General features: G+C 35.3%; 2 long non-coding RNA genes across 8 annotated transcripts; one reads left to right on the top strand and one right to left on the bottom strand.

Annotated features, from left to right (window-relative positions):
* Window positions 1–503: 503 nt before the first annotated feature.
* LOC110936007 lies at window positions 504–3,535 on the bottom strand. Of its 7 annotated transcripts, none has more exons than XR_002589634.2 (8): window positions 3,165–3,532; window positions 2,989–3,053; window positions 2,570–2,646; window positions 2,395–2,443; window positions 2,142–2,185; window positions 1,559–1,663; window positions 1,367–1,463; window positions 504–735 (listed from the first exon to the last, which is right to left on the bottom strand). It is a non-coding gene; the product is annotated as an uncharacterized LOC110936007 (long non-coding RNA). The 7 variants fall into 7 exon arrangements; XR_002589629.2 differs by having other exon boundaries at window positions 505–735; window positions 1,559–2,032; window positions 3,165–3,533; XR_002589630.2 differs by having other exon boundaries at window positions 505–735; window positions 1,559–2,032; window positions 3,171–3,533.
* Window positions 3,536–10,183: 6,648 nt separating this feature from the next.
* Window positions 10,184–11,568, top strand: LOC110936005. The gene is made up of 3 exons (XR_004891689.1): window positions 10,184–10,536; window positions 10,613–10,719; window positions 11,097–11,568. It is a non-coding gene; the product is annotated as an uncharacterized LOC110936005 (long non-coding RNA).
* The last annotated feature ends 1,991 nt before the right edge of the window (window positions 11,569–13,559 follow it).

Here is a 13,559-nt window from a genome sequence, read left to right as displayed (position 1 = left end):
AGCTTTAGTGTTTAGGGTTTAGGTTTAGGGTTTATAACACTTATTTTTCAATTTTAAACATGTATATACATATATGTATAATTTATAATTACTACTAGAAAAAACACCTTTCTTGACATGCATTGCGTGTCATAAAAGGGTCTTTATGACACGCAAATACGAGTCGTTGATTGAGGAGTCATAAAATTAAGATGACATGCATTTGTGTGTCATGTTTTTATGACACATTTAATGACACGCATTTAATGACACGCATTTATGACACACATTTAACGATACGCATTCATGACACACATTCATGACACTCATTTTATGACACCTTTTAATGACACACATTCATGACACTTATTTTGTGACACTTTTTAATGACAAACGTTCATGACAAGCATTTATGACACATACGTATGACATTTATTTACGCGTGTCATGCTTTTAATTGTATAAATTTTTTTTATAAAATTACTAATTTGCCCTGGATACATGTATAATAACAAAAAAAAAATCTTTTTCATAAAACAAATACACATATATATACCAAAACAATCCATTACATAATCATTTGTCAAGTATACTACAAATATTTTAACATCAACAAAAAAAGAATTGTTTGTCAATACATTATCAACGCCTAAAATACGATTTATAACTTAAAATAGAGTTAACCGCATAAGTCGACCAATCTTCACGAATGCCATCCATATCCGCAGCCGAGTATTCCTCTACTCCTTTCCCAACCTGAGACAACAATTAAATAAAATAAATCTTAAAAATCAGAATTTAATCCTAATATATGAATTTAAGCATTTGTTTGGATATATAAGTACATATTTCTCTAGTATACAGACTAAAATATGCCTAAACTTACTAAAATATGCCTAAACTTACTTTATTCCTTCTTAAAAGTCCCCTATTAAACTTAGCTATTTATTTAGATCATTGTTTGTGCCTTATAGTACAGATGTGGACTTTGAAGAGTAAAACCATCAAATGCATATATCTTAAAGATGCAACATAGGCTTTAGATTACTATATACAAAAATGTAAACGGAGAGGTCCATTTCTTTCCATCTTCTTGGTACGATTTAGTGTATTTTTTCACCTGTCCAGTTTAGATATGACCCACTTTTCCCTCACGAATATTTTAACGTTTGGTTGTGAGAATTTGACAGACCCAATACAAAAGTTTTAAAGTTTGATTGTGAAGAAATAGACCATCGAAAAAAGGTGAACCCACAAAGAAAAAATCATGGATCCACCATTGTGTGCATGCAACCTGCTGTTTCATCATTTCAAATGTCTAAGCTTAATCAAGAATACAACTTGAGTAGACACGAAAAACAACTAGGCAACAGAAAAAAGGATATACCAAGAAATGTGGCGATGACCCATCTTTCACTGCTCCATTTCATTGACCTTTTTCTTGACAGCTAGTTTCAAATCCTTGACTGTTGCTGAATTCATCACTGCAACATTTGTGTCCAATACAAGAAACCAACGATCACTAATGACATGCTAAGCTGAATAAGAAACTAAGCAAGCATAATCATTAATCACATACCAAAAGATGTGTTGTCTAATTTAATTACAGAAACATGCATAGCACTACAGAGTTCCAAGCTGATCAGGGTGTCAACATCTGGTAGAGTTGGCTTCTTTGGTACACCTGCAAGCACAGGATCATCAAGGACTACAGCTAAGATTTGTTGACTCTGCACTCATTTTTAAGCTTGCCGAAAAAGTAAAAATCGATCTATTCAATCCATGATCCTCGCCGCTTGGTGGTTTCTATGGAAAACTAGAAACACCCTCAATTTTAACCATCTTAGGAGGTCTACGGCTCAAGTTGTCTAAGAGATTAAGGCTTTCGGGTTGTCAAACAGAGCTGGGATCATGGGTCTTGATGCCGATAGCTGGCGGCTTTTTACTTTCATGTAATATAATGCTTGAATTTTTTTTCCATTGGTTTCCTTGTTTTTGTTGTCTTTGGTCCTCTAGCGGCTTCCTAGTTGGGCTGGTTCTAATGAAATGCCGCCTTTAAAAAAAACATACATGGTTTACTAAATTTATTCATATGCAATACTAAACTAACTTGCTTTTATCATTAAATACCAAAAAGTGGATGCATGATTTTTTTAACGTACATGTGTCGATTTCCTCTTATGTGATATATGGTGTCATTCCACATCTAAAAAAAATAAAAAAGTGAGATATATTAGTAGAGTAACAAAGTCAATATATTATTAAACCTAAATCTACTATCATCCAAACCCATGTAACCCAACATATAGTAACTCCCAGAAACCCAATTAATAAACACAAAGCTACAATCTAAACCTGATTAACCTAAACAACAAGCTTAAGTAAACGTAAGTAAATTACAAATAGAATACTTACATTGTAAATTTATTTTACACTGACTAGCAAATTCGAACATATTTTTATCCTACAACGAGGACAAAAAAGTAAAGAATAAGGTTTGGATTAAATGAAGAATAAAGATCCTAGTCCTTGGATTAAAGAGTTCATAATGCATATTTTTAGGCAAATTAAATAGATTTCGGGATTTTACCTATCTTGAATGAACGTTAAAAAGCCAGCAGCTTTAGAGTAACCAATATCTCAAACAGATGCCTTAGCTTGTTCTTTCTGTAATTACATATATCACTATTCTATAAGTCGTCTAAAAGCTCTAAAAAGGTAATTTGTTAAATACAAAATGAAATGGTTAACAAATATCAATAAAATAGCTTGCTAAAGTTGCCAAGATGAATTTATAGTAGATAAATGACCCAAATTTATAATCAACTGCCAAGTACCATCAGACACAAAGTTTGAGTGTAAATCAATGTTGATTAAGTAAAAGTCCATGTTCAATAATATCAATAACATTATCCATGAATCCAATATTAAAAGTGTAAATCAATCTAACTGAGCGTCTAAGAAAATTAGTCGTCAAAATCATTTTCAAGGATATAAACAATAACTCACCATTATGTAATAAGTAGTCAGTTTGGTTAAGCATTTCATCGAGCGGTTGGTGTGCTTCTTCAAACCTAACATAAATAAAAAACAACATAAATAAACATATACATATTGTGAATACATACATAATACATATACACACAACAACCAATATATACAAAAACATAATGAGAAACCAGAACCTAAACCTAATATGATATGTGAAAGATGCTTCTATGGTTCATAAACCGCAATCGAACCATATCAATGGCTAAAGCAGCGTCGGACGAGTGATAGACGAGGTTGGGTCGTCTACTCGTCTGGTGGTTCACCGGAAATAGAAGGAACAAGAGTGAATGAGCAATAAAGAGATGGATGGTTGGAAGTTTGAGAGTATTGGTTTTAGGGGTAACTTTGGGGATCAAGAATGCATCAGGGGAAAGGGGAATTAGGAGACGGAAAATAGTGGAGGGAAATTCAACTTTTTCATTTTAATAAACTCTTCACCTAAAACAAAGTTCTATTTTGGCGAACATCTTACAGACTGCGGAGAGTGGGGGCTTGAGTTTGGGATTTTGCTCGGAACGTGGTGATGGTGAGCTTTAATGCACCACCCCAAAAAAAGTGGGATGTGGAAGCGGCGTGGGTTAGCGGTGTTGGGTTGCCATATTGGCTTACTTTATCTTATTTATGTATTTGAGATTTATAAAATAAAATACAAACTTATGTTATTTAAAAAAATTACATAACATCCTAAAAATTAAAAAAAAAAACTACTTATTAAATCCTAAAAAATAAAAAAAAATAGTTAATAATTCCTAAAAAAATTACAAAGTTCTATAAATATTTAAGTGGGGAACCCACTTAAATTCTGAATTCTCGTCGTGCCTCCACTCGATCTTCGCGATATCCATTAAACCGACATGCCAAAGGGCTCTGGCTAACGGTAAAAAATGAACATCCAATCCTGGCTAGCTAGCTCACCCCCCCCCCGGCCCATGCCAGGCTTCAAAGCGACACTGGCTGGGCAACGCTAAACCCAACGCTGGCATGAAGTGGGTTAGCCAGCATTGCCTAGCTTCCCTCTCCTAACCAACGCCCCCACTCCCCGCAGTCTTAGTTTTGTTGTTTTTTTGGGCTAACTTAAACTGCCCTGAAAGATGTGTTATCTGGGCGATTAGTTTTTAATTTGGGCAGTTCTTTGGTTTTGAGACGAATACAAAAGTATTTTGGACGGTTTAGGGTCCTGGCAGCTCAATATAACTTTTTGAGGCACCTAGAAAAATAGATTTTCTACTAGTGATAGTTTCAAAAGAATCAATTAAGATCACATTGACGTCTATAGATCTAGAACCCACATAATATACTCAATGTAAAGTGTAAACACGTAGTATCAGCTGCAGACATACATCTTTTGTGTAATCTGTCACACCCCCGAAATCCACACGCGGAAAATCACTGCTGGGTGCGTGACATGACCAGGATCAAGCCACCAATCATATTGAACAAAATAGTAAAGTAATTAAAAGTTCAATCACACAGTATAATTGGTGTCCCAAATAAACAGTTTAACAAGTCAAGTTATCAGCGGAAGCAAATAGTTCAAAACCCAAATCATAAATTCAAAAATATTTAAGTTTATCATGAACACTCAATGTCCATGCTCCACAACGAATCTTCTCTATGCAAGCTCTTGCTAAACCTAATGACCTGCAAAGCATGTAGTAACGAGTCAACAACAAGTTGAGCGAGTTCACAGTTGGTTGTCCGTTTTAGAGTTGTTCCGAAAACACAGTTGAATCTTAACCGGCAGCTCAGCCGTGGTGGTTACCCCATAGTTCGAAAACGTTTATTAGTTAACCCGTTTTTTTTACTTCGGCTATTCCAGCCCGGCTCTTCGGCCGTGGGGGCTACCCCATGTTTAAATTACCAAACTCCTTACCATATCGACTACTAACGTTCGTCATGTTTATGTGCCCTCGTCAATGTCTATCATCATTGACGTGCCTAGTCCATTAGTTCACGCCTGTCCTCAGCGGCACGGTGTGAGGTTTGTTAAACCTAATAGCGCTATTTAACTAATGACCCGCTCGCCATTTGCCTCGGCGATTAAGTCGATATAAAAGGAGGGACTTCGTTGATAGAGTTCTAGTCTAGTAAATCTAAATTCGTCTCAATAGGAGGAGGAATTCACATTCCTGAACACGTCCCAACAGGACGAGGAATCCCTATTCCTTAACCCATTCCCAACCCCTGAGAATTCCCATGCTTTGTAGAAAAGTGTGAACTCACCTTAGATTAGCTCGGCAGATAAGTAAGGGTCGATTGAGCTACTAGTGCTCAACCACGTCCTAACATGGTTACCATACAAGTCAGGTATAGGTTCAAGTAGTGCACATAAGTTTTACACATAAACTAACAGGTTATATCACGTTTTGATCATGGCAAACACGTAGAATCACGTTAACAGTTAAGTACACACATAATGCCCAAATTGCGCGACTCAGGTGATTGGGTTGTTGAGCTTGTGCGAGCCCAATCATCTTGTGCGATTTAATATTAAAGCCCAATGACAACCGGCCCAACCTATTGTGCGATCAGCATAACTTGTGCGATCCACAATGGGTTGTGCGATTCGATCCAAACTCGGCCCAAATAATCATGCAACCCAAAGACTTGTGTGGCCCAAACATTTAACAGTCAACTAATCTTGTGCGGTTCATTTAACTTGTGTGATCGGATTTTGGGTTGTTCGGCCCACCTGCTTAAAATAATAAATTATGTTGGGCGGCCCAACATCTTGTGCGATCAGCACAATCTTGTGCGATCCACAAGATGTTGTGCGACTGTGCTTTAGGAGGTTATACAGGATGCTTTAGCTGTTGTACCCTATTTATTTAACTTGTGCGATTCCCTTGTGCGTTCGGTCTTGTGCGACCGGAACCTCTTGTGCGATCAAGAGACTTGTGTGATCAGAAATCAAAGGGCTATCTTGATCGAGATGGGAGAACTTCGAATGATGGGACAGCCGTCGAACAAAAGAGAGAAGAGGAAAGCTAGGGTTTGTGTGTGTGTTGCGTTTTGCAAGTAATAAGGAACCTAAATCTCACAAGGTTTATGTTGGTTTATATATAAGAGAGTGGGCCGAACCCCTTTACATGGGCTGCCCCTTGGTTCGATTACACAAGAGTGTCGGCCGAGAGTGATGTGGAACCAAAGCCCAAAGGCTTGTGCGATCGGCCGAGCGTTGTGCGGTTGAGTTGAGTTGTGCAACAACATATATATATATACATATTATACACACATTGTACTATAAACATAATATTTCATTTAAACCATTCATTAAACCAACATATCAGATAATCACACAAAGTTCACATACGTTACATTAAACACAAAGATAGGTTCTGAAGTACGAGTTGTCACATAACCTGACATCTCTATAAGCTTCTAGTCCCTCACGGTCTATAAAACTCTGCAGAAATTATATGTTTATGCACATGTAAACAGAGTGATTTTGATTTAACCATGCTATGATCTTTAGAGATGTTCACGTCTTGCGCTTTAAGAAACTTGATCATAGTCTCAATTGGATATCCTTGATGCAGGTTCTGTAGAAATAGAATCAATTTAATATCCCCTATTAACACTCATTCAACACCGTGATTACGAAACAAATTGAACTACCAGTAGCAAACATTACATCAAACACCTAGTGTCCCAAATAACGATTGTTCTATTGTCGACGCCGTGAACCGCAACTTATCCGTTCACGTTGTTGATTATGACCATCGCTTTGTTACTTGTGTAGCAATCAATAAACATTTTAGATACCATAAATTTCCATGTGAACTGAGTCTTGATTATAATTTACCCTTTTTGAGTTCCTTTCATCTATTAAAAATACCAAGATGCATCTTTTATACTCCACTTCTACAGTGAATAAACAGACTTGCTTACTTTTAAACAGAAACAAAAATAAATCCAAAAGAAGTAAAGAACTCACATACTTTTGCACCGCGCATTTAGGTGAACTGATTATGATTCTAATTTTCTCAAAGAGAAGTTGCCTAAGGAAGCAATTTATTATTTAAAAATCTTACTTCTAATCCAAATACGAGATTATATAGAAACATGTAAAGAAGCAAGTAACGACAGTTGGTACATAATGATGGTGGTTCATTTATAACCTAGATAAGGTATCATATATTGTTATATTCATTGTCAAACGCACATGCAGTATTTAACAGGACAAACCTTATAAGTCAACTCTTGAATAAACATGAAAAGACCCTACATAATGAATCATCATCTTAAACCCAAATTTACAGAACACCCTAACCCTAACTCCCTGCAAACAAATTCACAAACAAAAACAAAAACAAAAACAAACCTAAAAATTACAATGTTCTAACCTAACAATTCTTAACCGATTTCACCAAATGGAGAGGGGGGTAGATACCTGTTGATTTAAGACTCGGTCACCAAATTTTGGGGGTTAGATTGAAGCGGTGGTTATTCGTCAGTCACCAGCTCATATGCGAGGGGATTCATTCTCATAATTTTGTTGCTGGTGGTGGTAAAGTTGGAGACAGATTAGGGTTAGAAAAGAGAGAAATTTAGGAAGGGAATGAGGGAAAATGAAGATGAATTAGGTTAGGAGGGAAAACGAAAATGAATGGATGGTTTTTAGGTGGTGGGCAATTGTTTTAGGCGGGTTAATGATCTTGAAAAATTGTGAAACATTATTTTGGGCGGCTTAATGGTATAGACAACCCAAATTTATTTTATTAGCCGTCCAAAATTTTTATTTTTGTAGTAGTGATAGGGTACCTTCCAAAACCAACACCAAAACGGCATGGCCATCCCAAAACCACTATGACGAGCCTAACTGTAACGAGCTTGAACCTAAAAACAAGCTCGTTAAGTAAACTAGCCCGAGCTCAACCCAGCTCATGAGCCTAAATGAGACATTGTTAATATAATTTTTAATTAATATATTAGATATATATCCGTACAATTTGTTCTCTTTAACAGTTTTCAAGATTTTCCTATGATTGGCTATTGGAAATTAACCATAATGTCCATGTTACATAAACAATAACTGCTATAGGAAATTAACCCTTATGTTTATATAATGTTTTTTATGACGCTAAAAAGATGACACACAAACAGTTTCATGAATTTATTAAATTTTGTTCAACCATTAAATTTTTTTCTTTACAAGCATTTAAATGTCATAAAATAAGCGTGTGTCATTAATCGCTTGTAAAGATAGATCTTGTTTTTTTATGACGCTAAAAGGATGACACACAAAAAAGTGTGTCATAAATATATTGAATTTTGTAAAACCATGACATTTTTTTTTCTTGACAGTCACTTTCGAATGTCATAAAATGAGCGTGTGTCATTATTTGCGTGTCAAGATAAATCTTGTTTTTTTAATGACGCTAAAAACATGACACACAAAAAAGAATGTCATATATTTATTAAATTTTGTAAACCATGACATGTTTTTCTTGACATACGCTTTTGAATGTCATAAAATATGCGCTTGTCATTGTTCGCGTGTCAAGAGGAATGTATTTTCTAGTAATGTAACATACACATATGTATAGTTAAAAAATTAACAATATACACATGTTTATAAATCCCTAAAAAGGAACCTTAAAGAAAAACCTCTGATTTAAAAAAAAAAATTGTATGTTTTTTACCTTTTTTTTCATTTTTTCTTAGAGAAAATGTGTGTGATCCAGAATGGTTCTCAAGTTTCTCAAATAGGGTGGACTTCTCTTAGAATCCCTACCATATATATATATATATATATATATATATATATATATATATATATATATATATATATATGGTAAGGTTCATGCGAGAACCACCTTTATTGCGAGAACCGTGAGAACCAATGTGAACACAATCTAAAATAGCTGAAAAAAACCTAAAAAAACCGTAAGCCCCACCCACCCCCCCCCCAAAAAAAAAACCTAAAAACCCCACACCCCCCCTCTAACCCCCCCCCCCCACCCACCCCCCACCCCCCAAAAACCTAACCCCCACCGCCCCCCCCCCCCCAAAGCTAAAATGCTAAAAACTAAACCCCCCAAAAAACCTAATAAAATCTAAAAAAATAAAAAAAAATCTACTTTTATTTTAATATTTTTTATGTTAAAATCGCTACTTTTAGTAGCCAAAAAAAAATTTTTGTTTTGTGTTTTTTAGCTATTTTTAGGCATTTTTGGTTGTGTTCACATTGGTTCTCGCAATAAAGGGTGGTTCCTAACGGATCTTCGTCCTATATCCCTTTATTGTGAGAAAGCCGAGAACCAATGTGAACACAACCAAAAAATGCCTAAAAATAGCTAAAAAACACACAATTTTTTTTATTTTTTTAATACTTTTTATAAAAAAATCGCTACTTTTAGTAGCCAAAAAATTTTTTTTTATTTAAAAAAATTCTTTTGCTACTAAAAGTAGCGATTTTAACATAAAAAATAAAAAAAATTTAGATTTTTTTTTATTTTTTTAGATTTTTTAGGGGTTTAGTTTTTAGTATTTTAGCTTGGGGGGGGGTGTGGGAGGGGGGTTTAGGTTTTTGGGGAGGGGGGTGGGGGGTTTTTTTTGTTTTTTTTGGGGGGGGGTTAGGTTTTTTTAGGGTTTTTTTTAGCTATTTTAAGTTGTGTTCACATTGGTTCTCGCGGTTCTCGCACGAACCTTACCCTCTATACATATATATATATATATACTACTTTAATAAGCATATAGGAAGGGCAAGAATGGTCATTTGCCACTTTACAAGCTTTTAAAGCATATTGTACAATGATTCAATGCATCAGACTTTTCAACACCCATGTACTCCTCTTTTCAACATGTTTTAGGCGGCCAATATTGTTTTAGTCCAAATTTTGAATCCCCCGCTCATCTCATCTCCAAAATGAAAAAAACCCTAATTCAAATTTCAAATCAAACCCACATCTTCTCTTAAACCCACTTCTTCTCTTCCTCCGTTCTCTCTCTCTCTTCAATTCCAGCTCTCTCTCTTCAATTCCAGCTGGATCTACTCTCGCTTCAATTAAGGTAACATCTCATGCTGTTTTCTATAATTCTTACTCTCTTTTACTTTGATTGTAGGTGGATTCCTTCACAATCTCTCTCTCTCTCTCTCTCTCTTAATTTCTAAGATCTCTGCCTACCCACTATCATTCATCCGTTGTATGATTCGAGGCCTCCGGCGAAGGCATAGCCATCAGTGGCTGAACCACCGGTGACCACCACCATTTTCATCTATCGCAAACCTTAACTACCGAGGCCCCTTCTTTTGAGCATCTATCATTTTTTGGCCAAGAGCCATAACGGAGCGGTACATTATGTTCCATTTCTGACCAGCTCTGCGACGGTATAGGGTGTATGTCCCCATTTCCAGCTATCTCAGGTATTTTACTGTCACGTCGACGGTATTATATGTGCAAACTATTGATTTGTCTCCGCTTTTAGAATTCCGGCGACTTTTGGAGGCACAGATGGTGATTTTAAGCTGTTTGGGGTTCTAGACACTTGACAAACCCTAAGGTAAGATTTTAAGTTTTCATCACTCATTGCGAGTTTTGGTTTATGTTAGTAATTGTGTTTTGTGTTGGCTGTGAAGAAACCTTTCTAAGTGGCTGCGAGTTGAGTTGTGTAATAAGTAGCCCTCAAAATTTTCAAGGACACATCTATCCTCCATGGGAACAAGCTTGCAGACAACTAATACAGGTATCTTAAAGATGGTTTCGTATGTTTTGACTTATATGCTGGTCTTTTGGTCACTGATAACTTGCTTAGAACCCAAGTTTTAGCTTTTTTTTTTTAATTTGGTGTTATCAACTTTAAACCTAGATCCACCAATATTTATATATGTGATGGATTCCTAACTCCTGTACGCAAATTGTGTTTTTTTTCCAATTCAGTAATATGTTTGATAGAAACTAGAGGCGGTTGTATTATCATTTGTTTGGGGTGATGAGTTGTGTTCATACATATGTCATTTACATAGTCTATGCCTGAATCAAGTTAAGTTTTTTTTAAAGTTGTTACTAATTACAACACTGACATTCTATTTTCTAACTAGAAAGACTTAACTGCGTTTTTAGCTTCTGGAAGAAGCACTAGAGTAAAGTGGAAATGATATGGGTCCTGTCAATAAGAGTCTCAACCAGCTTTTTCTGTTCAAATCAAAGACAACTACACCTCAGGTATGATTTTGGTAACCCATTCTAGGGTTTCAATCAGATTCCGGCAATGGCAGAACAGACCACCACTAGCAAGCCAACGATGGTTTAGACGTGTTCAGGCAAGGTTACGACCACTAGAAAATGATTTGTGTTAGGGTTTTCGATGGACAGAAAGGGGCTGCTTGGAGATGGGTCAAAGTCCAATCAACTGAGTCACACTGAACCAGAGAGTCACCTTTCAAGTATTTGCTACCTAACATGGGTATAACAACTGATTTTTGGTGTCTTTTACATTGTAATATATTTGATGTCTTTAATTGTTTTTAAGGTCATTTATTGCTCTTATTTGGCACAACATACTGATTTATGTTAATTGTTTTTAAAGGTCGTATATCACCACGGTCCTCACTAACAAGATCAACCGTCGTGAAATCGTTTGAAGCTAGCAAGTAGCCAGTGATTACTGTCAGTTCTTTTTTCACTTTTAGCCATTCAACTTTATAGTCATAGTTATTAAAGGCGCGAGGCGCACTCATGGCGTTTTGTAGGGCCAGGGGCCTTATTTGCGCCTAGGCGCGCCTGGGCGCTCTCTTTAATAACTATATTGGCATACATGAACTAACCTGAAAATAATTTAAATTTATGAGGGTGGCGATATAGTAGTTTTTGTATGGGTTGAAATGGGTTGAATGGGCTGACCCAAAACAGTTTGTAAGTATTTTGGTGGTTAAATTTAGTAGTTTTTGTATGGGTTGAATGGGCTGACCCAAAACAGTTTCTGTATAAATCCGTTTTTCATATTTGAAGCAGTTAGGGTCTTAAATATGATCACAAAAACTAGAATGTGTACTTTATTTTGTAAGTATCTGGGTGGTTTCAAAATGGGTAGTTTTTTATGGATTGAAACTGGCGAGTGGCATAATCTGAACCAAACATTTCTGAAACGAAGCTTTCACTAGATGCCGAGATAGTTTCAGAAGTGATAAAGCGTATTCAATCATGTTTATAATTTCAAGAATATTCCATGGGAATTAATGAATCGCGAACACATTCTGTTAGTTTAGGCAATTTGCCTCTCGCTTGGCCATATGCACATGATGGTAACCTGATTATGTTTCAAATACATTTAGTTTACTTTTTGTGGTTATTATTAGCTTATTTATGTTGCAGATTTTATCCACAAATTATATTTGTTTGATAGTTTGATACAGAAAGGTAATAATTTCTAACATAGAAAGTATATTTGACCCGTTTAAGGTAAAAGCACAACCCAAAGTTCATTTTACCCGGAGGCACTGCTAATCGGTTCGATGTCAAAGGCTGCCGAGAGCTGGATACATAGTTCATTTGACCCGGAGGCACTGCTAATCGTTTGAGGTAAAAGCACAACCCAAAGTTCATTTGAAACAACCATAGTGGATGTTAAAATTAAAGTTGGTTTTCTGTCAAATTGAATGTTGGGAAAAAATAGTTATGTTGGTATATTCGTTTATCATGTTTGTCAGTTTTTTACTGCCAAAAATTGTTCAGCAGGTGGGTGGAACTACTATCAGTCGCTTATTTTATTGAAGTCTTTATGAAGTGTATTGCATGAGCGTTGCACATCTGCGTATGCACTATAAAGTCAAGAAGCATCTATGGGTCAAGTAAGCTTAAGAAGATATGGCATATATGAAAAATTGAACAGAATTTAGAGGGATGAAGATGATGATGAGGTTTGCAAGACTGTATAAGATGCCAAGTTTCTTGTAGCAAGTCAAAGTTGTAGCTATGTTGTGTAGAATGTTGCAATGAGTTCACCAAGTACTATAGAACTGAGAGTTGAAGTAGACTTATTTATTCTTTTAAGTATGTTTTACATTAAGTTCTAATTTTTTTCTTTCTTAATGATGTTTTATGGTCTTTTATTCTGTTTTGTAATGATGTTTTTATGGTCACTGAAGGGAAAGTTAATAAATAGTTTAACTATATAAAACTTTTTGTTATTTTAAAGAAACTTTTTGATCTACATGAATGGTCTAGCTAAAATTTTGTAAAATCTAAAGGCAGACCAACTAAATATTGGTAAAGAGTATAAATTTTCTAAAACGTAAAATATACATGAATTGTACTTTTTTCTCCATATATTTATATAAAACGAAGTTACACACTTTTTTTTAAAGCTGATAGGAGTAATTTTTTAAATTTGTTTTCAAGCGTGTTTAACCTTTCATTTTAAAGCTATTATATTGTATATAAAAGCACCATATTATAGCTATGTACAATTTGAAAAAATCCACGCAATTATTATTTGTGTTTTAGATTATTGCACTATAATAATGTTTTCATAAGTAGTTGATAATTTTAATGTTAAATTGTCACTTATTTGACATCTGCAAGACT

This window comes from Helianthus annuus, chromosome 4, assembly GCF_002127325.2.
Source record: "Helianthus annuus cultivar XRQ/B chromosome 4, HanXRQr2.0-SUNRISE, whole genome shotgun sequence".
NCBI classification, from domain to species: domain Eukaryota; kingdom Viridiplantae; phylum Streptophyta; class Magnoliopsida; order Asterales; family Asteraceae; genus Helianthus; species Helianthus annuus.
Note: the sequence above shows the minus strand (reverse complement) of the source record. Positions and strands in the feature narration are given on the sequence as shown.